This window comes from Rhinoraja longicauda, chromosome 1, assembly GCF_053455715.1.
Source record: "Rhinoraja longicauda isolate Sanriku21f chromosome 1, sRhiLon1.1, whole genome shotgun sequence".
Lineage (NCBI taxonomy): Eukaryota > Metazoa > Chordata > Chondrichthyes > Rajiformes > Arhynchobatidae > Rhinoraja > Rhinoraja longicauda.
The window spans coordinates 130,551,000-130,578,785 of NC_135953.1; the positions used below are offsets into that span (position 1 = coordinate 130,551,000).

Sequence of the window (27,786 nt, forward strand, 5' to 3'; positions counted from 1 at the left end):
CCCAGCGATCCCCGCACATTAACACTATCCTACACCCACTAGGGACAATTTTTACATTTGCCCAGCCAATTAATCTACATACCTGTACGTCTTTGGAGTGTGGGAGGAAGCCGAAGATCTCGGAGAAAACCCACGCAGGTCACGGGGAGAACGTAAAAACTCCGTACAGTACAGCACCCGTAGTCAGGATCGAACCTGAGTCTCCGGCGCTCCATTCGCTGTAAGGCAGCAACTCTACCGCTGCGCCACGGTGTCGCCCTATTGGAGCCCTTACTGAGGAAGGGACATTATTGGCATTGGAGGCGGTCCAGAAGTAATTCACCAGGCTAATTACTGAGTAAGAGTGTTGTCCTATCATGAACCATTGCACTTTCTCCTCCACTCTCAAGTCAAGTCGACACGTTCCACTTTGGCATTTCAAATTCCCAGGATTCTTCCCAATCGTTGCAATTGCTCATTCTTACACTCAGGGGTACCAAGTAGATCATAACGCTAATTATGCTAAAAGGATGAAAGGAAAGAAAGGACCATCCTCGGGACAAGGTGTGTGGGAGGCAAGACTGTGAAGTAATGCAGTAGACTATTCTCAGTTCAGTAGAGCATCACTGAGACAGATCACTCTACTCAGATTGACAAAATGGTGGGAGCAGACTTGAAGGGCTGGCACAGTAATGTGCCTGTGGCCAATGGACTGTGGGGAACCCTCCGAGGCCTCCTTCTGCCTGTTGGACCTTTGATGAACCTGTTGCTGTGTTCATTGGGCATCACGGTGGCTCAGCGGTAGAGTTGCTGCCTTGCAGGGCTTACAGTGACAGAGACCAGGGTTCCATGCCAACTATGGGTGCTGTCTGTATGGAGTTTGTACGTTCTCCCCGTGACCTCGTGGGTTTTCCCTGACATCACCTGCACACTCCAAAGACGTACAGGTATGTAGGTTAATTATCCCTAGTATGTGTAGGATAGTGTTAATGTGTGGGGATCGCTGGTCGGCGCAGACTCGGTGGGCCGAAGGGCCTGCTTCCGCGCTGTATCTCAAGATGTTGTTCATACTTGCAGCAGCGGCTTGGAAAGGAAAGACACATAAAAATAAAGAACCACCCTCTCCACATCACGATTATGGGTCAATATCCCACAATTTTGCATTTTTGGACATTGACAATGTTGAAGACTCTTTTAGTGGAGTGAAACCTTCTTTTCCCTGCATGTTGCTGAAAGTGATGCGAGGAAAATGATTCCTGAAGAACCCCTGTGGATGTAGCCTCTGCACAATTTATTTTACTCCACCTCCTCCTTTTTCTAGCAACTTGGCTTGCTCTGCATGACTTCCCTTCACTCCCCCAGGCAGGCTGTGTTCCCAGAGGAAGCCCTATCAGATCATCAGTCCTTGGGAGCACAACCTGTTTCACCACAAACCTTTCTATACATGAAATATTTAATCACCAAACAGATCATTCATCAACACTATTCAAGCTCCAAGCAAGCACTGGAAAATCAAAAAACGTACACAATTACATTAGGATGTTTGAAAAAACAATTCAGCAGTAGCCAACAATTAGTTTACCATCCTTTTTGTTTGTTTGAATAATGTGGACGTGGTGTGCTTCATGCAGTTTAACATGTTCTAGAACTGTATGAGGTTAGGATGTGCTTTAAGCTGTGAGGACAAAGGACTATGTCTCGGACATGGTGGTCTGCAGCACAGGGGTTCCGCAGGGAACAGGGAACATTCTTGTTCACCCTGTACACTGCGGACTTCAGGCACAACTCTGCAAACTGTTATCTACAGAAGTTCTCTGACGACTCTGCCATCGTCGGCCTCATCACAGGCGACGAGGACAGGGCGTACAGAGAACTGATCAAGGAGTTTGTGGACTGGTGCCAGCGGAACTGCCTCCGGATCAACGCGGGGAAAACCAGGGAGATGGTGGTGGATTCCCACAGGCGTAGCCAGGTCCCCCCGACGCCAGTGAACATCCAGGGAATGGACATCGGGAGGGTCGACTCTTATAAGTACCTGGGTGTCTACCTCAACAATAAACTGGACTGGACCGAAAACACCAATGCGCTATACAGAAAGGGCCAGAGCAGACTTTATCTGCTGAGGAGACTCAGGTCCTTTGGAGAGCAGGGGGCACTCCTAAGGCCCTTCTACAACACGGTGGTTGCATCAGCCATTTTCTATGGAGTGGTCTGCTGGAGCAGCAGCATCTCAGCGGCGGAGGGGAAGAGACTTGACAAGCTGGTCAGGAAGGCCAGCTCTGTCCTGGGTTGCCCCCTCGACTCAGTACAGGTGGTGGGAGAAAGGAGGATGATGGCAAAGTTAACATCGCTGCTGGACAACGACTCCCACCCCATGCAGGACACTGTCACTGCACTGAGTAGCTCCTTCAGTGACAGACTCCTTCACCCCAAGTGCGTGAAGGAGAGATATAGGAGGTCCTTCCTTCCCGCTGCTGTGAGACTGCACAACCAGCACTGCTCCCAGCAGACAAGTCAACAGTAACAGTTAAGGAATACACAGTAACTTGATGACAATTTATCCTTGTCTTTACTTTTATTTATAATGATCTCTTGCTATCCACTTTGCTGCTGTAACACTGTAAATTTCCCCGGTGTGGGACCAACCTGCAGACAGCTGTTGGATCGAACCTGGGTCTCTGGCGCTGTATGGCAACAGCTCCACCCCTGTGCAACCGTACCGCCCGCTCACAACATTCATACTGTACTATAATCATCCTTCTAAATCTTCTTTTTATACCTTCTCTGTGATATTGTTTCAATCGGGAGACTTCAACTATAGATAGAGTGCTCCGAGTGTAGTCGAACCAAACTTCAAAACTAGCTCGACATACATCTTAATTTCATAATTCTATTCCTGTAAAAATAATTGCCAATACGTCTCTTGCTTTTTTGATAGCCTAATGAACTTCCTGCCACATCATTGATTTATTTATTAGTACCTTTTTTGTCTCCACTTAATTTAAGTTTTTATTTCCCAAGCATCATGTGCTTTTCCACTTTGTGAAATATATTTGCCAATTCGACCACCATTCTGGGTGTCTCTCTATTCCCATTTTTTGACTATATTGCAATTTATGTTATCTGTGAATTTGCCATTCATTTCAAAGTCTAAATCATCAATATAGGCTTGAAATATATTGGCTCCGACCTCAGTCCTTGTGGGATTTCACAATCCAGCTTTTGCCATATTAATCAACAGCCCCTCAGCCTTATTCTTATAATTCTTAATGCTTGAAATTATCCACTAATTGAGTAGTTCCTGACTTTGCAAGATCTGACATTACTCACTAATCCGTTAACTGGCACATTACCAAAAGCCTTTCGGAAATCTAGATAAGTTAATCTACCACATTACTATTATCTCCTCTCCGTTCTGCTTCCTCAAAGATTTTAGTAAACTGGGCGTAAGAAAACTTGCATTTTTGAAATTCATTATTATATTTGGAGATCTCACCATTTTTCTATTGTTTTATGGACACAATCTGTTAATGTTTAATTGCAATACAGAATAATTTTAGATGGTCCTGACGCAAAGAAAAGTATAGCATTATCAGGGAGTGAAATTACTGAACAAATAGTATACTGCTGGTCACTTTACAAGATCATGTCACTGATATTGACTCGGGTAATGTTTATCTGATTGAAAAGTAATAACAAGCATTGTGAAATAAACTTATAATCTACAACATTAACTTATTATTTTTAGTGAAAAGCTCACAAGAGCTAACATTACTGGAAATTTAACTTACTTTGAAAGTTGGTGAGCATGGCTATGTATTTGCATATACAGATACATAGACAACGCTGCACTTGCCTAACATAAGGAACATTATAACATCATCAGAACAACATGCTTTCAAAAGCATATCTCACAAAGCAATTAGAAAACAGATGACTCCAAATCACAAAAAAGAGATGCAAAGAAAGAGGTCGATTTTTAAGAAATAACTGAGAGGAGAAGGCAAAATAAGAGAGGCAGAGAGGTTTATGGAGAGGATCCCATCGTCAGATTTATTGGCTGTGTTCTGCCTTTAAGGAGATGCTGGCCACAAACTGGTCGAGACTGCATCATGATTGCATGGGCTCAGGTAGATTAGCAACAGACTGTAGAATCTGATAATACCCTGGATGTCAGCTAAAGCATGCATGATGGAAAACCAAGAATGAGCCAATCATTCAACATCTCCTAATGGACCAAAGGGGATCAAAAGAAGATGGCAGGTTGTGAAAAAGAAGGATTTATGTGTCCTCTTTATCAGCTGTTTGTTTGAATATTGATTATTGAGCAATACTACTCAGGAGTACACATTCTGAAAAATATCCCCTGATGACGATGCTTGATGGATGCAAACATTTTAAAATCAACTTTGCATGTGTAGCCTGCTAGGTTTTAACGTTACAAACTATTGCCAATCATGTTAAAATAATTTGTGACTTACGTTATATTTTTAAACACATGAACACGATATTGTAAGTTTATAGGAACAATTCTCCAATTGCAGTCTGAAGCTGATGCATCACTGAAACTTGCATTCAAGTCAGGCAGTCTGTCTGGGAAAGAAGTGATTGGCAATGTGACTACAATTGTGGCCAGCTATTAATGTACATGGGCTCAAGAAAAACAGCAATGGAACAGTGTTGGCAATTGTTAGTGCTAAATAATAATCACGCACAGCCAACACTGGACAGGCATGATAATTCTTGTCTTTAAAAAGCAGCACACAGATACACTCCAAACATATTGCTAGCACAGCGTTTGATTAAAACTGATGCGCTGAAGCCATATAATTAATTGTGCTCGTGTTAATATGAATTAAAATAAAGCTGCAGCCTTTTAGTCATATTGGTTCTCTTAAATATCAAAAGAGAAAAAAAATAGTGAAGTGAAAACATGAATATGCAGTCCCACTATTTCAAAACAAGAGATGTTCTACCATTTTCAGCAGATTATTTTGGATTTCTATGCAGTGCTGTTGAAATGATTAAGGTGATGGAATTCATTTCAGGTTTTAAGAAAGCGCAGTGTCACTGCGTTTATATAAAATGCAAGGCAACAGCTTCTTCCTTTCTATTATCAGGCTTCTGAGCAGTCCTTCCTAAGCTAGTGTACAGTCCAATTCTCCTCAACCTCATTGAACAGCCTCTGAAACAGTTACGCTACAATGCTGAGAATTATATACTGTACTCTGTGTCTTTCCCTTCACATTGCATATTATATTTGAATTTACTTTGATTAGAAACATAGAAACATAGAAAATAGGTGCAGGAGTAGGCCATTCGGCCCTTCGAGCCAGCACCGTCATTCAATATGATCATGGCTGATCATCCAACTCAGTATCCCATACCTGCCTTCTCTCCATACCCCCTGATCCCTTTAGCCACAAGGGCCACATCTAACTCCCTCTTAAATATAGCCACTGAACTGGCCTCAACTACCTTCTGTGGCAGAGACTTCCACAGATTCACCACTCTCTGTGTGAACAAAAACGTTCTCATCTCGGTCCTAAAAGACTTCCTCCTTATCCTTAAACTGTGACCCCTTGTTCTGGACTTCCCCAATATCGGGAACAATCTTCCTGCATCTAGCCTGTCCAACCCCTTAAGAATTTTGTAAGTTTTTATAAGATCCCCCCTCAATCTTCTAAATTCCAGCGAGTACAAGCCGAGTCTATCCAGTCTTTCTTCATATGAAAGTCCTGCCATCCCAGGAATCAATCTGGTCATCCCAGGAATCAATCTGGTCATCCCAGGAATCAATCTTGTATTTATGTGTTCTATGATCTGATTCCATTGGGACAACATGTGAAAAACAAAGCTATTCCACTGTACCTGCAAGTAGGACGTGGTGTCTCTTGAATACACTGTGGGAGTAGGGTTCTTTTTAATGGAGGAGCATGGCTTCTTTTCTTACCTCAAGGTCACCAAGCATTGCTGTCGGGGTCTCGACCCCGAACGTCACCCGTTCCTTCTCTCCTGAGAAGCTGCCTGACCTGCTGAGTTACTCCAGCATTTTGTGATATAAATACCTTCGATTTGTACCAGCATCTGCAGTTATTTTCTTACACTTGCTGTAAAGCTAATCGTTGGCACAATGACACTTCTATTAATGGAGTGTTCTTTGCAGAGTTGCAGTAAAATGCTGGAGAATGTGTTCCCTCTCAGTTGTGGCTCGGACTGTGGACTTCTGCACTCAATTTAAAAACTACCTCCCATGCCCATCCAAGGAATGGAACACAAAAGTCCTGGATGACACATCAGTGCAATACCAGGGGAGAAAATGACACCATTGACGTTTCTATCCTTTAAAATAAAATATTAAACTTGCCTTTGTCTGCCTCCATTGGTGAATATAAAATATTCCATGGCAATATTTTGAAGAGCAGAGCACTAACAACCAGTGTTTTGGACATTAATTAACATTCAAGCAACATTGCTATAATAAATTATCTGCTCATTATCACACTGCTGTACATGGGAGCTTGTTGTGCACAAGCTGTTTCTTGTGACAACACCAGCGGTTGCATTTCAAAAGTATTTTTTGTCAAAGCAAATGTGAATTAGGCAAGTAGCTGGCCAGTTGCATTGAAGACTCTTTGCGCTGCTGTAGTGTCATGGGGTACAAAGGATGAGACAGGAGAGTTTCTCTCCAGAATACCCCTGCTCTTCAATCCATGCAGAATTTTTGTTGGAACTCCTGAGTTGAAGGAAGAGCTTAGTTAATAACAACCAGGTTGGATGACAAGGGTCTATCCTGACTGTGCTTGACATAATAAATAGAACATTTAAATTTACTTTCTGACACTCAGGGCCATATATATTTTTTTAAATGACACTGGAATTCTCATTTTATCTTTGATCTGCGAGTTAACATGAAGTCTTAAGAGAATGAAACTAAGATAGTCGGAAATAGAATTGCTATCAGTCTCTGGAATATGCAGACTCTGCCACAAGACGCATAAGTTTGCATTGCGTTTGCAGTGAAAGTTTGCACTTGCTTCGCCTCCTCATAGAATATGGAACCTTCTGGTACTAGCCTAATTAGATATTGATAACATTGTTTTCGAGCGTGGGATGCAGCCTGCTTTACCCAGCTAATAACCTGCATTTCCGTGTGAGAGTAAACTGATTTTTCTTCATCCAGCTGTGTCCAGGACTGCCTGGTTCAGTTAATGCAAGAGGGTCAATGGCTTTTCAGGAAGGACCAAATGATAACACCACAAGGGCTGCCATCGGAGCTTGTAATCTTTCCATTCACTCATGATATGCAATGCAAACCCAGGTAATTACAATTGAATTACACTCAGGTTGCAGGGTGAAGTAATTTCTTTGGTTTGCAGAATAAAAAATACAATCAAACGACACATTAAAATGTGCAAGTCACTGTTGCATATGTGACAAGAGAAAAAAATAATGACTGAAGGAGAACTTGAGCAAAACAATCCTGAAATTATGCCTTGGGACATGAGTGTATGAATCCTTAATGATTGTGCCTGAATTTCCTTCCTACGATTTATTTAGCGGTGTCAATAATCCATTTAGAAGAAATAGTTTGGACCAAAATTAAGTGCTGCACATCCCTGGGGACAGTCTCAGCATGCCTGACATAACACTTTAATAATTCCAGTACTGATGGGGATTAGTGGCGGCACAGTGACGTAGTGGTAGAGCTACTGCCTTGCAGCGCCGGAACCCAGGTTCGATCCTGACTACAGATGCTTGTCTGTACGGAGTTTGTACATTCTCCCCATGACCTGCGTAGGTTTTCTCCGAGATCTTCGGTTTCCTCCCACACTCCAGATGTACAGGTTGTAGGTTAATTGGCTTGGTATGAATGTAAAATTGTCCCCAGTGTGTGTAGGGTAGTTTTAGTGTGCAGGGATCGCTGGTTGGCGCGGACCTGGAGGGCCGAAGGGCCTGTTTCCAAGCTGTATCCCTAAACTATACTAAACGATGTTTATGTTAAATTTTATTTTATGTGGCTGTGGGTCTTGTTGTTTTTCACTTAGTATGGCTGTATAGTAACTTAAATTTCACTGTACCTTAATTGGTACATGTGACAATAAACTGACCTTGAAACTTTGAACCTTGATCTAAACTAAACTGAACTAAACTGATGCTTCTATATGGCAGAGGAAAACCTTTGCTTCATTGTTCAGTTCGCCATTTTACTGGATTTTTAATTAAATTTTTAAATAAATAATTACATTTCCCGATCAATCGCTGTTACTCCAATGGCAGAGTTAATAAGTAGTACAATGTTTTTGAAGAGCAATCGAGTTTCTTTGTCTGCATTTCTGCTGTTGTTTCTGTCAGAGGCTCGCAGCAGACGAGCTGAGGAGCCCTTGTGGGGATTCCCTTTGTATATATCATGACATGAGGTTTCATCTGCACTTCAAGATCTTGTATCTTGTACCTTGTGGTCACCACTTCCGAAGAGTCCACCAGGGACTATACTGGAAGTATCCCACATCCACTGGGGACAATTTTTTACATTTACCAAGCCTATTTGTTTACATTTACCAAGAGCTAAATATAGAGCTCTTAAAGATAGCGGAGTCAGGGGGTATGAGGAGAAGGCAGGAACGGGGTACTGATTGAGCCATGATCACATTGAATGGCGATGCTGGCTCGAAGGGCCGAATGGCCTACTCCTGCACCAATTGTCTAATATTGTCTATTAACCTACAAACCTGTACGTCCTTGGGAGTGTGGGAGGAAACTGAAGATCTCGGAGAAAACCCATGCAGTTCACGGGGAGAACGTACAAACTCCGTACAGACAGCACCCGTAGTCAGGATTGAACCCGGGTCGCCAGCGCTGCATTCGTTGTAAGGCAGCAACTCCACCGTTGTGCCACCTTGACTAGTTTGTAATTTCAAGAAAAAGAACATTTCAAGCCCACATTTTTACCATGCAATGCTCCGACTCATGCTGGCTCACAAATATTGCATGCAGGACCAGGCATAGTGTTTCAGACATTCATACAGGTATCCTACTGATTTCCAGTGAACCTGACCTTCCACTGCATTGCCTCATCCCTTTCCATGGGCACCAACTGTGCAAAAGATCTCACAGATTTTGCTGAAAACAGAACACTGCACTGAAGAAGGGTCTCGACCCGAAACGTCACCAATTCCTTCGCTCCGGAGATGCTGCCTGTCCCGCTGAGTTACTCCAACATTTTGTGTCTAACGGCAGTATGCAGAGTGACAAACAAAATCGGCAAACGTTCAAAAATAAAGTTTGCATCAAGCAATATGAACAGCTGTCTAACAAGAACTCGCTTGTTCTGGCAGGCTTCTTTATATAATGTTGCTTTCATTGTGATTTGTGTGCTATGGGAGTGGCCAATATCTATGACATAGAAGATAATATTTCACAAGGATTCACCATCAAGCATACTCAGGTTAGGAACATCTTGGCAAGATAGACAAGAAGGCTCTCAACCCGAAACATCACATATTCCTTCTCTCCAGAGAAGCTGCCTGCCCTCCAACTTTTTGTGTCAATCTTCGGTTTAAACCAGCATCTGCAGTTCCTTCCTACACATTTCGAAGGCTCTATTATTTCTGACTATGTGAAAATATCAAACTCTGAAATTTACCTGTGATATATCCTTGTGATTCCTCGTCTTTTCTCTTCCCATTTACTTCACCCACTATCAATAAGATTTGTCTGAAGAAGGGTCTCGACCCGAAACATCACCGATTCTTTCTCTCCTGAGATGCTCCCTGACCCGCTGAGTTACTCCAACATTTTGTGATACCTTCGATCTCATGGGTACGATCAGTTGAATTTTAATTTCTGATTACATTTGAGTGCCCTAATGCTGAGGCTTATTGTCAGTGTAAAATGTGTTGAGCTGATGCTTGGGTAAACATTACAATTGAACTTGTAATTAAACTTCAGTTTTAGTTTAGTTTATTGTCACGTGTATCGAGGTACAGTGAAAACCTTTGTTGCGTGCTAACCAGTCGGCAGAAAGACAAATACACGATTACAATCGATCCATTTACAGTGTATAGGGAATAAGGGAAAAACGTTTAAAGCAAGGTACAACCATCAAAGTCTGATCAAGGATAGTCCAAGGGTTATTAAGGAGGAAGATTGTAGTTCAGCACTGCTCCCTGGTTGTGGCAGGATGGTTCAGTTGCCTGATATCAGCTGGGAAGAAACTGTCCCCAAAACTGGTGGTGTGTGTCACAGGAAAGCATTACAAGAAAGTTCCAAACTTACAAGAAAGCATTAACTTGAAAACATGATTTGCACTCATGTTCTTGAGCGGCAATAGGAGAGAATGCAGAAACACAAGATTTTGCAGAGAATGCAGAAACACAAGATTTTGCCTGAGCCATGTAGAGCTTCACGATTCTTATGAGGGTTTGGAAGTCAGTGGCCCATGTTATTAAAATCAGGCAGAAGTCTTTTTAGACACAAAATGCTGGAGTAACTCAGTGGGACAGGCAGCATCTCTGGAAGAAGAAATGGTGACGTTTTGGTTATTGACCCTTCTTCGGTCTGAAGAAGGGTCTTGACCCGAAACAGCACCCATTCCTTCTATCCAGAGATGCTGCCTGTCCCACTGAGTTACTCCAGCATTTTGTGTCCAATGTCGGTTTAAACCAGCATCTGCAGTTCCTTCCTACACAGAAGTCTTTTTATCCCAGGTCCTATCACTACAATTGGACTTGGGTCAACTATAAATTATTGGTAATGAGACCACATATTACTTGAGTTAGTAACACTCTAACAAAGGTCCATAAACAGCTGGCTTCAAAACTTGCCTCTGTCCATCGTTCTCTGACTTCCTTCAACTTATTCTACTGATCTGTGGAAAATCGGACAAGACTTTCCAAACCTTCTGATCAGTGAGTTCTTGAGGTGCTTTCAGATGGAATTCCAGGTGTTTATTGAAATGATTTGGATCTCTGAATTCATCCATTAATACTGATGCAGATAGCAAACACTTCAAATTCAACACTAGTAACAATTAGGCACGCTGACACTAAGAATCTGCTATATGAAGCTGCTTTACATGAGGATCTGAACAAATTCACAGTGTGTGATTGGTTGCCATCAACAGAGCATCACTGAAACACACAGATGGCTACCTTGTAAAAACACACATTAATCAATTCCAGGTTCCAAATAATCAAAAATAATCAATAATAATAAATCAAAAATTTTAAACACTGAAATCAATGAGATTATGCAGTAGCAATGTAGTTAAACATATTCCAATTCATGTTTTATGGCTGTTTCAAAATTCTTTCAGTTCTTCATTCCCAAGATAAAAATAGATGTTCCTTCCAGCTGCCAACTGTTTTCTATATACATTTAAGATGTACTAGACAGGCGTGGACACATTGGGGCCAAATCTCTCCTGCGGGCGCTGCAACCCCCATTGGGTGCAAACCTCTCCTGCGGGCCTGGCAACACTCCACCGACTGACAATCCGTGGATCCATTGCCGGTCAGGGCCATGGGCGGGCGAGGGGGGAGAGGAAAGGGGAGAGGGAGCCACTCACCTCGGCCCCGGGTGGCCATGGCGACGGCCAGAGCAAGCTGGGTGGAAACCTCCCCCGTAGCAGCAGTTCGGCAGCCATCTTTTTTGACCCTCTTCCGCCGCGCTGCACCATGGGAGGAAGGTCAGGCGCGGGGCATGCCGGGACGGGCGCTGGTCCTCCCAGAGGGAGGGGGGGGGGCGCGCATTTATTAAAGATTATTAAGTTAATTGTTTTTAAAATGTAACAAACCTGATCAATCGAGACTGCATGGGGAATGGTGAGTAGGGTGGGCCTAAAATCATTGCGCTATTGTGCACCGTTGTGGCTGTCTTTCGGGAACAAATCTATCCACAAACCCACATACAAATACATCCACATATATGCAAGATGAGAGTTTTAGTAATATATTTAGATTATTATTGGTTCAGTAAAGATTTTTGCAAGTTAATTTGTTCTTCACTGAAGGCAAACAAATCTTCACCTGCTGAAGCTAAATGATGTAAAAGTCATAAAATTCAGCTCTCTGGGGCTGTAGAGAGCATCCTGTCCGGCAACATTACAGTCTGGTTTGGGAACAGCTCTGCCCAGGACAGGATGGCCCTGCAGAGAGTAGTGCGTTCGGCAGAACGCACCATGGGAACTACACTCGTCCCCCTGCAGGGCCTATACATCAGGAGGTGCAGATCCAGAGCAAGCAAGATCATGAGGGACCCCTGCCACCCCAGTAACGGACTGTTCCAGATGCTACGGTCAGGCAAACGCCTCCGCTGTCACGCTGTGAAAACGGAGAGGATGAGACAGAGCTTCTTCCCACAGGCCATCAGGACTGTCAACTTTGATAACCCCAGAGACTAAATTTTTGTCGACACTTTTTGTGCTATGTTTAGTAACTTATTAACTTTATTTATATGCTGTAACTGTAATTATTTTTGTGCACAACCCGCAGGCATTGCCACTTTCATTTCACTGCACATCGAGTATGTGTATGTGACAAATAAATTTGACTTGACTTGACTTGACTTGAATTTCAGACAAGAATGTTCGAAAATGAAAATCAGAAAACTACAGATACAGGAAATCTGAAATAAAACAGAAAGTGCTATAAATAATACTAAGGAATCAGCAAAAAAGGACAGCTGTAAATTAAGGTGCCTCTCAAATCTTATCTTTTTTTCTCATATATATATGTATAAAAATATGATACTGGAGAGATTTTTAATATATATATATATATATATTCTATTAGGAATAGAACTCAAAGACTCATGGATACTTAAAATCAAAGAATCGCAGTAATATTCAGCACAGAAATGGGGCCTTAGGGCCCACTTCATCCACGTCGAATGTGATGACTATCTACATTAATCTCTTTTGCCCGCATTAGGCTGACATCCATCCATGGGTCTTTCCTATCCAAGTGCCCACCCAACTGCCTTATAAATGTGTAGGAAAGAAAACTGCAAATGCTGGAGTAACTCAGCGGGTCAGGCAGCATCTCTGGAGAGAAGGAACGGGTGACGTTTCGGGTCGAGACCCTTCTTCAGTCTGAACCCGAAACGTCACCCATTCCTTATCTCCAGAGATGCTGCCTGACCCGCTGAGTTACTCCAGCATTTTGTGTCTACCTTGCCTTTTAAATATTATTATATGTGTAGGATGAAACTGCAGATGCTGGTTTACACCAAAGTTAGACACAAAATGCTGGAGTAACTCATTAGGACAGGCCGCATTTCTGGATAGAAGAAATGGATGATGTTTCGAGTCGAGACCCTTCTTCAGATATTAATTAGTATTTCAGATTCTTAAATATTATAATTGCATCTGCCTTCAGTGCCTCCTCAAGCAGCTCATTCCAGATATTCACTACCCTCTATGTGAAAAACACCCTCGCAACCTTTCTCTTTTAAATTTCTTCCCCCATCTTAAATCAGAGGTCATCTTGTTCTAGCGTCCCCTGCACGAGCAAAAAAGATTCTGAAGATAGGCAGAATGGAGCAACTCAAAAGCTGGAGCAACTCAATGGGTCAGGCAGCATCTCTGCAGAGAAGGAATAGCATCTCGGGAGTGAAGAAGGATCTCGACCCATGTCTATTCCTTTTCTCCAGAGAGGCTGTCTGACCTGCCAAGTTACTCCATCTTTTGGAGTCTATCTTCAGTTTAAACCAGCATCTGCAGTTCCTTCCTACACAAAAAATATTCTGACTATCGATCTATGCTCCTGATAATTTTGTAAACCTCTATAAGGTCATTCCTCCGCCAATTACATTCCAGTAAGAATAAACCTAGCCTATCCTGCCTCTCTTTATAACTACAGTTCTCCATTCCAGCACAATTCAGGGTAGACTTCTTCTGCTCCTTGCTCCTCCATCCTTCCAGTAGTGTGGCTACCAGAAATGTCCGTAATACTCCTCTTCCTAACACCCAGCCGATTTTGACTTTCAGTTTTCCTTCACGCTTCAGATCCCTCTCGCTTTGTCTTCTTTCAATGAAAAATACATCATGTTCAGAGTGCGTGTACTTTATTCAAAGTGCTGGACACAGAGCTGATGGACTACTGCTTTTAGCACTCACCGAAGCATTGAGAAGAAAACAAAGCACAACTTTAACAATCTAAAAACATCAAATTTAGATATTGTGATGCTGCAAAACGATCTACCGAGGGACAGACAGAAATACACAAGGCTGAGATTCAAAAAGATTAGCGAAGTAAAACAATGCATTACACCCATTCAATGAGAGATAGTTCTTCACAAAATGTTGTCATTATGCTTTCTCTTTCGAATGGAGCTCATTTAGTTGTCACTGTATGCAAAGTGTGATTAAAATTCGTGACACCAGCATTTCACCCGCTGATGAGCTGAGGCATGGTTTGTCAGGCACTTCAATGGAGGTGAACGTAGGCATTTGAAGTTTAAAGGGCACCCCCAGGCACATATCACCAGTCTGCTTATATTCCAAGGAATGTGACGGTCGTTCGCTCAGTTCAGTGCCTCGGCGCAGCTACTATTGCAGGAACATTACGAGCTCTGTTCCTGATCAATCACACACCCTCACCCATCCAAGAAATGTCAGTAAATTACAAAGCAAAATAAATGTGGCATAAATTTGCCCCTTTTTCTTGAACCGCACTCATGAATCAGTCCATTACTTGTGCAAGGGTCCTGAGCATTTGCTTATCTTATTCAAGTGTGAACGGGTTATTTATCGTCGATATAGCTGTGGCCAAGCATTAGTCATCTCTGAGCGTGACATTAGACTCACAAAATACATGCTCTATTCTGCACTCTGACGTTGGAGGAGATTGCCAAGTAGATAAAGAAAAGGTGTAGGAAGGAACTGCAAATGCTGTTTTAAACCAAAGGTAGACTCAAAATGGAGTAACTCAGTGGGACAGGCAGCATCTCTGGAGAGAAGGAATGGGTGACGTTTTGGGTCGAGAAGGTGTTGATATGTCGAAGGATTCTTTGGAGGTGCAATGTCACCTCTGACTCCTGAGAACCTCTGGCAGATGAAGACAAAGCATTCAGGATGTATTGAGTGTCTTAGGATCATGCACGAGGAATGCATAGAAGCCCTGTGTGAGTGGAGATCACCTCACTAACTACTGATTGTGTGATACTCGTGTTTGAGCTCAACAGGTTTCAGAAAGCAGCGGTATGATTGCAGTCATTGATCCAGTAACGTCCAAAGTGAAATATATCACCTGCTGTGGCACATTTACAGCCTCACCGCGGAGCCAGAGCAGCTATTAAGGTCAATGTAACCGATATAACTTTTTTTTTTACATACTATCTCTTGCTACGTATGTTGAAACAAGGACATTGGCAATAGTTAGCAGTTTATCACACACAGTTGTGTCAGGAGCAAGTGCATTGGAGAACAGAGAGCAGATTTTATACCAGTGTGTAACATACAGCAAGAACACATTGACGTTCCTGAAGACTACAGCCATGTATCTTGTATCTGCTGCTTGTATACAGCCTGCTTGTATCTCGGTATGTTCCAGAACGACGAGGCTTTTCAATCCCCGAGTATAAATGTAACCATCAACCAAACCAGTGCCTCTCCACAGAAAACTGCGACAATGGGCTTATTTGCACCAGTTCATTTTACTCTCCACATGTAACTACCATGTCACAGCAAAGAGTGAGAGACAGACAATATAAGAACACAATAAGAGAATGACTTCTGCCATGCTGCCAGTGAGCAGGTGAGGTGAAGGATTCCTTAGAAAAGTGCAACATCGCCACTGACTACGGTACAACAGACAATAGGTGCAGGAGGAGGCCATTCGGCCCTTTGAACCAGCACCGCCATTCAATGTGATCATGGCTGATCATTCTCAATCAGTACCTCGTTCCTGCCTTCTCCCCATACCCCCTGACTCCACTATCCTTAAGAGCTCTATTTAGCTCTCTCTTGAATGCATTCAGAGAATTGCCCTCCACTGCCTTCTGAGGCAGAGAATTCCACAGATTCACAACTCTCTGACTGAAAAGGTTTTTCCTCATCTCAGTTCTGCGTACCTACGGCATGTGAACAAAAAGTACTCAGGATGGCATTGAGCATCTTGAGGACATGCACCAGGAACACAAAGAAGCCCTACGTGAATGGGGATCACCTCACAAATAACTTCAGTCTGAAGAAGGGTCTCGACCCGAAACGTCACCAATTCCCTCTCTCCTAGATGCTGCCTGACCCGCTGAGTTACTCCAGCATTTTGTGATAACAAACTACTGATCGTTTATATTTGAGCTCAACTGGTTTCAGAAAGCCGTGGAATGTTGGCACTCATTGTTGAGCTCATTGAGCAGATCACTGGCCTTCTCAAATAAATCTTCTGCTTTCTGGACCACACTGGAGGTGTCCCCAGTATAGCACGTCGATAAGTAAGCTGGGCAATGATAGGCCGCCCCTGCCACAAGCTCAAAATAGAGGGAGAAGGAGGAAGCAATGTCGAGAGTTCCTTCCCACACAAACCCAAATAGCAAGAGAGCAACTGACAAAACTCCACTTTCAATAAATTTGATTCAATTTCTTCATTCCACAGAAGTTCTCAGCTAGCTTTCTTTCAGTTGCTGTTTATCCCAACTTCTGCTTGGCCACAATGATGGGATAAAAGCCAATGCAAATTCAACATACTAAACTATATTTCTATCTCTAACCTTGTTAAGAGGTGCAAAAGCATTGATATCCATCTTCATATTTCTTTGTCTGCCCTGATGCTGTGTCACCCATAGGCTGTAGTGGTTAGATGATGGGTGCCGACTTTTGAGTGCAGGAGGCTGCAGATAGCCATGGGTGATGACCTCAGGCATCGGAGTGCAGTGCCACTGCTGGTGATTAGCTGGGGTGTGCGCAAGCTCCAAGATGCAGTTTGAGGCAGTTCTTGCCAGGGAGGCCACGATGGAACATCTGAGGCACAGGTCTCATTCCAGATTGGGAGAGGCCGTTGGTTGCGGAACGATGGGGGATTATTTTACCCCGGGGGTAGAAAAAAAAGAAAAACGATGTGAAAATATATGAAACATAAAAAGAAAATTCTGGAAACACTCAGTAAGTCGGGGGACATCTGAGGAATGAGAAACATTGTCTATTTTGAAGAGGTTCTCCTCCTCTCTCCGGCAAGAGTTATACAGCATCCTCTCTTGCTGCTCCCCGTCTGTGATTCCTCCTGCTCTCCAACTCTACATTGCATATCTTTCATTCATTTGTTCTATATCTCTCTACATCATCGTCTATATCTCTCGATTCCATTTCCCGTGACTTTCAGTCTGAAGAAGGGTCTTGATCCGAAATGTAACCCATTCCTTCTCTCCGGAGATGCTGCCTGTTCCGCTGAGTTACTCCAGCATTTTGTGTCTATCTCTAGCATTTCAAGTCTTGTACATTCATCAGTTTCGGGAGTTCATCTTTCAGTCCAAAAGATCTTGCAACAAAATATAAGAAATTCTTATATGTGTGACGGTGAGGCAGGACAAAGTCAGCAAGGCAAACTTGAGTAGGTTCAAAGCCGTGAGAGATTGTAGAGGTCACCAGAGCGTTTGGTGAGCTGAGGATGAACAGTTATCATATTTAAGCTGTATGTTTTGACTCGTACATTTCTAGTCCTCCTGGAACATCACATTGGATATGGGCATCCAAGTGGCGGCTGAAATACCTCCTTTACTTTGGCCTGGTAACGAGATACTTTACAAGTGTACGAAAGAGTTAAAATTCTCTCCATATTAATCTGAAAGTTCCTTTTGAATTGATCTGGAGAGTCCATTATGTTGAAGTCTAATTGAATCTTGGAGTGATATTAATAAACATTGCCATCTTATTGAAAAGTGAGTATGCGGTATTCACTGTAATGGATTGTATTAGACCATTGTGAAAATCTAATTTGTAATATGTGTACTTAATATATCAATCAATATTTTATTATAGAAAAAAGTATCATGCTTGATGACACCATTTTCTGAGCAATCAGCAAGACACCAGGAGCACTGAATGAAGCCTTGATGAGTACATGGTCTGATAAATTACACAGATGTATTTTGAGAAGCTGAAGATGGTTGATGTGCTATTTGAAAATACATTGAGAATGGAAGAAAACAGAAACCTGAAAGCCAAATTGTTCAGCCCTCCACCCTGTCGTATTCATCTCATTAGTCATAAGTGATAGGAATAGAATTAGGCCATTCGGCCCATCGAGTCTACTCTGCCATTTAATCATGGCTGATCTATCTCTCCTTCCTAACCACATTCTCCTGCTTTTTCCCCATAACTTCTGACATCTGTACTAATCAAGAATCTATCTCTGCCTTAAAAATATCCACTGACTTGGCCTTCATAGCCTTCTGCGGCAAAGAATTCCACAGATTCACCACCCTCTGACTGAAGAAATTTCTCCTTGTCTCCTTCCTAAAAGAACGTCCTTTAATTCTGTGGTGATGACCCCTCGTTCTAGACTCTCCCACTAGTGGAAACATCCGCAACCTTCATTTCTATTACATCAGTAAAAAAAATCAAAAATCCATCGCTTCGAGGATTTAACTATTCATTATTGAAGTTTGAAAGGCCAGTGCAGTGTGTGTAGAATTCACAATCAGTGGCACTTAAAATGTGAACTTTACCTTTATGTGCTCTAAGCTTAAATTTATTTCACGAATGTCTTTTCAGCTACTCGATACTCTGAGCCAGTTTGAACCAGCAATAAATAATAAATTCCTTCCAAAAAAATATGAGATTTGGTGGTCTCTGATCAGCATCTTTTCTACGCCTTTTGGACCATTGTTTAAATCTAGAAAGTTCAAATGGAGCTCAATGTGAGGCCGAGGAGGGGCAGCAGGGGAAGAAATGTCAGAAGAGAATGCTGCCTGGTCTCAGCAAGAGATCAGCCTTGAGGTCCTACAGTAAAAGATCTGTGATGTAATACTTGTGGAAGCTTAGTTCCATAAGGGCCCAGGCTAACTCATGGCGTAGGAAGGAACTGCAAATGCTGGTTTACACAGAAGATGGACGCAAAATGCCGGAGTAACTCAGCGGGACAGGCAGCGTCTCTGGAGAGAAGGAATGGGTGACGTTTCGGGTCGAGACCCTTCCTCGGACTGAGAGTCTGGGGAGAGGAAGACTACAGATATGGAAGGGTAATGGTGTGAGAACGACAGATCAAAGCAGGGGGTGAGCTGCAGGAGTATTCTGCTCACACATGGATCCAAAATAAGAATTGGATTCATGACCAGTCGAGGTCAGGAAAAGTGAAAACAACCTCCTGTTTTAATAATATCCCGGGCTTTCTTTTTGTCTTAAGAAGCAGACTCCATCTTATCACTTCTTATGCCAGCTCAGCGTTCAGCACCATGCAGCCTTCACTGTCCATACATGCACTTCATCACCTCTTCACCTATTCATCCATCATTAGCATTTAGCCCAATTATTAAAGAAAATCTTTGCTTCCAAAGTGTGTAGAAAAGAATTGCAGATGCTGTTTTTTACCAAAGATAGACACAAAGTGCTGGAATAACTTAGCGGGACAGGCAGCATCTCTGGATAAACAGGATGGGTGACGTTTCAGGTTGGGAAGAAGGGTCCTTACCCGACACATCACCCTTCCATTCTCTCCAGAGATGCTGCCTGACCCACTGAATTACTCCAGCACTTTGTGTCTACCTTTGCTTCCAAGTTGTTCATACCAAAAGCATGGAATCAACTCGGTGAGTACTTGACCTACACTCATTCACACTCCAGCGCTTTTGGACCTTATACAAAAAAAGTACAGGGTACAAAGGATAGGATTGGAGATTGAATATCACAAACCGACAAACAGCGACAGTAGTGGAGGAGGTTTTGAAGCGAGTGTCACATGAACCACCCTCCCAATATCAGACAGAGAGACAAGGAGCTTGAAGATAACTGGTGACAGGATTTGCAATATTTCTGTGGCACACATGCTGATTTCATTCCAGTGGTGCGTAAGCTATTAAAAACCATTAAAACTGATCCTGCTGTTAATCACGTTTCTGAATTTTCCATGATTAATTCATTTAGCTGTGTAAGTTAAATTTTATGATTCCAGGCAGCCTAGTTTAAAGGAACTAAAGTGGTTTGAAAATTGTGGGAAGCCTTTATTGCCACATTAGCCAATCATTCCAGTTGCCCAGGACTGTTTCTACCTGGTGACTGAGAAGTCAGAATCTTCATACAGGACCAGACTTGGAAAGATGCTGATGAGCTAATGAGGAGCCAAAAAGCTCTCTGTTGGCTAATGAGTTGGAATGCTACGGGGGTGGGGGGGGAAATGAAAAGAGGGAATGCTTCTGGTGGTCCAGTGAGGAGCTGAAAAAATCTTGGTTGGCCAACAAGGAAATGGATGTTCTCAAAATGGCCAGTGAGGAATCAGAAAGGTTCCAATTACAATTACAATGTTCCTGATTGGCCAGTAAGCAGTAAGAAGTAAGAAGTGTAGATTTGGAAAGATCCCAAGATCAGTAAGAAGTCAGGATGCTTCAGATTGGCTACTGAGGAGTTAGAAAGCCCCTGGTGTGCCAGTGAGAAGTTCGAATGTTCCTGATGGTTTAGTTTTAGTTTAGAAAGACTGTGCGGAAATCGACCCTCTGGCCCAGGCCAACCAGCGATCCCTGCAAATTAACACTATCTTACACACACAAGGGACAATTTACAATACAAACCTGTACATCTTTGGAGTGTGGGAGGAAACCGGAGCTCCTGTGGAAAACTCACGCAGGTCGCAGGGAGAACGTACAAGCTCCATGCAGGCGGCACCTGTAGTCAGGATTGAGCCTAGATCTCTGGCACTGTAAGGCAGCAACTCTACCGCTGCACACAGTCTGGTGAAGAACTGGGATTCTTATAGTGGGTTAATGAGGAAGTGGTTGGTTTCTTCATATAACAATGGAGAGAGAGGTTACTCACCCTGGTCACTCTCATGAGCTTGGATACTGCAGTGAAGATTCGGACACAACACCTACCACAAGCACTGCACCCAAGGTAGATAAATGGACCTTGGGTGCATTTCATGGCAATGCTCATCATGGCTTGCACCCTTCCTGAGGGGTTCCTTCAGTGGTTTCTCCAAGTTACCCAATACATCCACATGAGATAAAAAGAGAACCTCCTTTTTCATTATTGTTTGTCAAAGAGAGGAGCTCTTGTCTAGTCAGTTACCTGCATATATTTGAAATATCTTCACTCGAAAAGGAAATAGCCCTGACTGTTGTATATTAACGTATTGTAGAACAAATATCCAATTTACAGTAAGGTTTTTCTGATGTAATTCATTAAAAGTGTTCATTAAAAGGGCTATTTACTTCTCTTTGAGCATTTTAAAATACAACTGCGATTAATATATAGAACAGTGCAACAAAGGAAAGGCCCTTTGGCCCACAATGTCTGTGACAAATATAATGCCAAGTTCAACTAATCTCATCCACCTGAACATGATCCATTCCCTGCATATCCATGTGCTTATATTAAACCCTCAAACTCCTCTTTTGAATTTAATTAATTGTTAATTGCAATTAATCATTTATCTTGGTGAAATTAAATCTTTAGGGTTTTTACCTAACTTTTCCAAGTTATTTTGTGTCTGACTTATTCACTATTTTGAGATAAATTAACCTTCAAATATCATACACCATTATTGAACCAGTTGAGAATGTTCACTTCTGAACCTCAGTTCTCAATATGCCATGTTTCATACTATAATATATCAACTTAGGAGCAGAATTTTGTGTTATTTTGCAAGTGCTAAATGTACAATGCAATAATGCTTGTTAAAACAAAATCACTGTGGAGTCATTAGGTTGTAGTTGCATGGCATTCAACTCATTGCATTATGATCATCTAGAAAGTAGTTGAAGTGCAAATCTACAACTCTGGTTTGTTTTGAGCAATGATTCAATACCTAGGAAACAGTCATAAGGTCAGAAGGTCATGTGATAGGAGCAGAATTAGGCCATTCGGCCCATCATGTTTACTCCACCATTCAATCGTGGCTGATCTATCTCTTCCTCCTAACCCCATTCTCCTGCCTTCTCCCCATAACCCCTGACCAGTTTGGTCAGATGTTTGCTTTGTGACTTTCAGACAGGAGAAGGATTTGAATGAGCTTCTTCTCCCTCAGGATCCCTGTCTTGCCTGTGGTATCTGTCATCTGGCTTAACATTCACTCAAATGATATTGCTGGCAAGCTCAAAATGGAAGGATGCATTGCACGTAGTTTCCAAGTACCAATTTGTTGATTGAGGCCAATTGACGTTTCTGTGGTGATTAGGAATATCTTTCAGTATGTGAAAATGACCTCAAGAAAAGGACACCTTGGAACCTCTTCAGTTTGCATATAGACCAAACAGGGCCACGGATGATGCCATCACCATGGCAATACATACTGCGCTCACCCACATGGACAAAGGAAATACATATGTGAGAATGCTCTTTGTTGACTACAGCTCGGCATTCAACACTATTATTCCCTCAAAACTAGTCCCCAAGCTCCTTGATCTTGGACTGGAGACCTCCATCGGCGGATGGATATTCGATTTCCTGACGGGCAGGCCCCAGGTGGTGAGAATTGGCAGCCACACCTCTTCCTCACTGATCCTCAACACAGGCACACCACAGGGCTGTGTGCTCAGTCCTCTCCTGTATTTTCTGTTCACGCACGACTGTATTGCTAAGCACAGCTCAAACAGCATCCTAAAGTTTGCTGACCACACGACCATCTTGGGCCTCATCACAAACAACAATGAGACGGCCTACAGAGAGGAGGTAAAGGCACTAAACAGCTGGTGCCAGGAAAATAACCACTCTCTCAATGTCAGCTAAAGTTGGTGGACTACAGGAGACAGCGGGGGAGTGGACACCTCCCCATCCACATCGGTGATGCTGAGGTTGAAAGGGTCAGTAGCTTTAAGTTCCTCGGTGTGCACATCACTGAGGACCTTTCCTGGACACTGCACACGGACACAATAACAAAGAAGGCCCACCAGCGGCTCTTTTTCCTGAGAAGACTGAGGAAGTTTGGCATGAACGCCAGCATCCTCACAAACTTCTACAGATGCACCATCGAGAGCCTGCTGACGGGCTGCATTACAGTCTGGTACGGGAACTGTTCTGCCCACAGCCACAAATCACTACAGAGAGTGGTGAAGACAGCACAGCACATCACTGGCAACTGCCGGGTGAGATCATATTGAATAGGTAAAAAGGAGAATAAAGGAAATATAATACAGGATCTTCCAGATGCACATGCCTGAATTCTGATGTGTATACTCAGGTATAGTCACACTCATGACTGTGCAGGCAAATTTGGATTTATCTCCATCTACCAGTTTGTAAATGACACCACTGTGGTGGGCCGGATCACAAACAATAATGAGACTGCATGGGAAGGAGATAGAGAACATACTAACACAGTGTCAGAATACCAATCTCTCCCGCAATGTCAGCAAAACTAAGGAGTTAGTTATTGACTTCAGGAAATAACGTGGAGTACATGTCCCAATCAGCATCAATGGTGCCAAAGTGGAAATGGTTGAGAGTTTCAGGTTCCACAGTGTAAATATTACAAATGATCTGTGATGAGCAAATCACATTGAAGCTGCAACCAAGAAGGCACACCAACGCCTCTAGTTCCTCAGGCCACTAAGGAAATTCAGCATGTCTCCAAAGAATCTGAAAAACCACTCCAGATGCACCATAGGAAGCATATTCTCTGGATGCACCACAGCTTGGTTTGGGAACAGCTCTGCCCAAGATTGCAACAGGCTTGTAGATGTAAGTTAGTCCATTACAGAGACCAGACTCCCTTTCACTGACATCATCCGCACTTCACACTGCCTCTAAAAAACAGCCAGCGTAATCAAATATATGTCCCATCCTGCTCATTCCTTCTGCTTCCTTGTCCCATCAAACAGAAGCTTGAAAGCGCACACCACCAGACTCAAGAACAGCTCCTTCCCTTCTGTTATCAGGCTTCTGAATGGTCCTTCCATATGCTAGGGTACTGATTGATTCATCTATACTCCATTATGGCATTGGACTTTGTCTCAAGGACTAGTGTGCTACAATGCTGAGAACTACATTCTGCACTCTGTATCTTTCCTGTTGCTCTTCCCGAGTATGGCTTGATTGTATTTATGCACAGTATTATCTGATCTGATTGGATAGAACGCAAACAAAATCCTTTTCACTGTACATCCCTCGGTACATGTGACAAAAACAAACCTAATCCTAAATCTAAACCTAAACTTAATATCAATCCTATTTTGCACATATGATCAAGGGCAAATTTTAATTCTGAACTTTCCATTATTCAAGAAGGACAGGACAATGCTTAGCATATTGTTTACAGTGTACCATGTTTACATATTCTGTTGTGCTGCAGCAAGTAAGGATTTCATTGTTCTATCTGGGACATATGACAATAAAACACTCTTGACTCTTGACAATGTTCAAACTTACAAAATCCACATCTCCGAAGTCCGAGGAAGGGTCTCGACCCGAAACGTCACCCATTCCTTTTATCCAGAGATGCTGCCTGTCCCGCTGAGTTACTCCAGCATTTTGCATCTTTCACATCTTCGAAATTCTGTTTGATAATCCTCCACAATTACCACCATTTACCTCAGATCAATAAAGGTTGTTTTAACTCTCCCAACATTCCCAAAGGATAATAAAGTCCGTGTGCAGATAGGTCTTGATGGTCTTTAAAAGCATCAGCACTCACAGGGTAGGGATAGTGGGTTACCCATGTGAGAGACAATTTGAGTTACTTATGAAACCAGAGCCTTTATTGCAGCAGCAACATTTAAATATTTGAAAGCATAGAAACTCATCTATTGCCAGTCACACGCTGAAATTTGCATACAGTTCATTTTAAAGTAGCTTCCGAGTGAAGGTAGTTGTGCCGGCTTGTCAGAGTTTTGAAATATTAACATTGCTTTGAAATTAAAAACTGAAATGCAAAATATACTCAGCAGGGGAGGGAGCATCCACAGAGGGAGAAATAGAGTTATTGATTAGTACATGTGTCAGAGGTTATGGGCAGAAGGCAAGACAATGGGGTTAGGAGGGGGAGATAGATCAGCCATTATTGAATGGCGGAGTAGACTTGATGGGCCGAATGGTCTAATTCTACTATTCCTTCTCTCCTGAGATGCTGCCTGACCTGCTGAGTTACTCCAGCATTTTGTGAATAAATACCTTCGATTTGTACCAGCATCTGCAGTTATTTTCTTATGCTACTATTCCTTTTGACCTGATGAAATTTTCAGATCAGTAGCCCCGTCAATAAAAATGGAAAAGCAAGAAAACAGGCAATAGAAAACGACTGATGTTCCTGTGAAACTTCCCTGTTTATTCAAATAGAATGGGAAGTTGTGGAGACAAAGGGAGGAAAATTTTGTGGTCAATCATGGGTAAGCAAATTGTTAATGGCTCAGGATGAAGGAAGAAGGTTTCCTCGACAAGTGTTAGGGCTTGTGGTTCATTTTAGCCATCACTGTTCAAGGAAACCACAGTGTAAAATAGACTGGGAAGCACAGAGAAATATGGCTCCAGTGCTGAGCCTGAATCCAACTATAATCAGCATCGTCTCCTGCAGCGACAAAGTTACCAATTGAGATTTTGGGAGCAGCAGTCTCTCTGCAATGCAGCAAAGAGCCTGGTGATCAGGTACGAGCATCTCTCAGTGTTGTTGAAGGCACTCTTCCAACACGTCAGCAGTTAGCCCAGCTATCTTCTACTTCATCTGGACATCAAACATAAGATGCAGATACACATTTCCAGAAAAAGTATGGGTGCGTGTTAGCGGGCTCTTAAGGTCATAAGGTCATAAGTGATAGGAGCAGAATTAGGCCATTTGTCCCATCAAGTCTACTTCACCATTCAATCATGGCTGATCTATCTTTCCCTCTCAACCTCATTCTCCTGCCTTCTCCCCATAACCCCTGCCACCCGTACTAATTACAAATCTATTTATCTCTGCCTTAAAAACATCAATTGACAGCCTCCACAGCCGTGTGTGCCAATGCATTCTACAGATTTACCACCCTCTGACTAAATACATTTCTCACCATCTCCTTCCCTTTATTTTGAGGCTATGACCTCTGGTCCTCGGCTCTCCCACTAGTGGAAACATCCTCTCCACATTCACTCTATCCAGACCTTTCACTATTCGGAAAGTTTCAGATGGGTCCCCCCTCATCCTTCCAAACCCCAGTGTCGTCAAATGCTCGTCATATGTTAACCCAATCAATCCTGGGATCATTCTCGTAAACCTCCTCTGGACCCTTTCTAGCGGCAGCTTATCTTTCCTCAGATATGGCGCCCACATCTGGTCACAATACTCCAAATGCAGTCTGACCACTGCCTTATAAAGCCTGAGCATTATATCCCTGTTTTTATATTCTAGTCCTCTTGAAACAAATGCTAGCATTTAATTTGTCTTCCTTACTGCCGATTCAACTTGCAAATTAACTTTTTGGGAATCTTGTACCAGCACTCACAAGTCCCTTTGCATCTCCGATTTTTGAATTATCTCCCCATTAAGACAATAGTCTACACCTTTATTCCTAGTACCAGAATGCATGACTCCACACTTTGCTATACTGTATTCCATCTGCCACTTCTCTGTCCACTCTCCAAACCTGTCCGAGTCCATCTGCAGAGTCCCTGCTTTCTCTACCTTACCTGCCCCACCACCAATCTTCGTATCATCTGCAAACTTGGCCACAAGGCCCGCAATCCCCTCATCCAAATCATTAATATACAACGTGAAGAGTAACGACCTCAGCACCAACCCCTGCGGAACTCCACTAGTCACTGGCAGCCAAATAGACAAAGCTCCCTTTATGCCACTCTTTGCCTTCTGCCACCCAGTCAACCTGTTATCCATGCTATATCTTCCCTCTGATACCAATGGCTCTCATCTCTTTTAGCAGCCTCACGCGTGGCACCTTATCAAAAGCTTTCTGAAAATCTAGGTAAACAACATCTACTGACTCTCCTTTGTCAGTGCTGACATAGCTGGCCTGCTACTTACTTTTTCAAAGAATGCCAACAGGTTCAACAGGCAAGATCTCTCCTTCACAAAACCATGCTGACTTCGGCCTATTTTATCATGCACTTCTAAGTACTCAGAAAACTTATCCTTTGGAATGGATTTTAAAATCTTACCAACCATTGAAATCTGGCTAACAGGCCTTTAGTTTCCATTCTTCTCCTTCACTCCCTCTTGAACAGTGGAGTATTATTTGCAATTTTCCAATCGGCTGGAACCACGTCCGACTCTAGTGATTCTTGAAGGAACACCACTAATGCCTCCACAATCTCTAAAGCCACCTCTTTCAGAACCCTGGGGTGCAGTTCATCTGGATTTATCCACCTTCAAACCTTTCAGCTTCCCAAGCACTTCTCCGTAGTAATAGCCACTCCACTAACTTCCACCCCCTGACTCTCTTGAATTTCAGGCACAATGCTGGTGTCTTCTCCTGTGAAGACTGATGCAAAAAAAAGCTATTCAATTCATCTGCCATTTCTTTAATCCCCATTATCACCTCGAGCATTTTTTTCCAGCATTGTTGGGGGGGGGGGTTGGGGAGAAGGGTTGGTGGGTGGAACAGATGGGCCTCATATAGACATTACTTTGATGGCTGCAAGTTTGTCAAATATTCCAAGAATATCCACAAGCTGATATTCCATCTCCCCCTAGTGTTGGGAAGGTTGGATCTGACCATGTGCCAAAGAAAGTACAA

General features: G+C 42.8%; 1 protein-coding gene across 2 annotated transcripts in view; it reads right to left on the reverse strand.

Annotated features, from left to right (window-relative positions):
• fstl5 (follistatin-like 5) overlaps positions 1 to 27,786 on the reverse strand; it is a 614,890-nt gene that overhangs the window by 386,438 nt on the left and 200,666 nt on the right. The window lies entirely within an intron of this gene.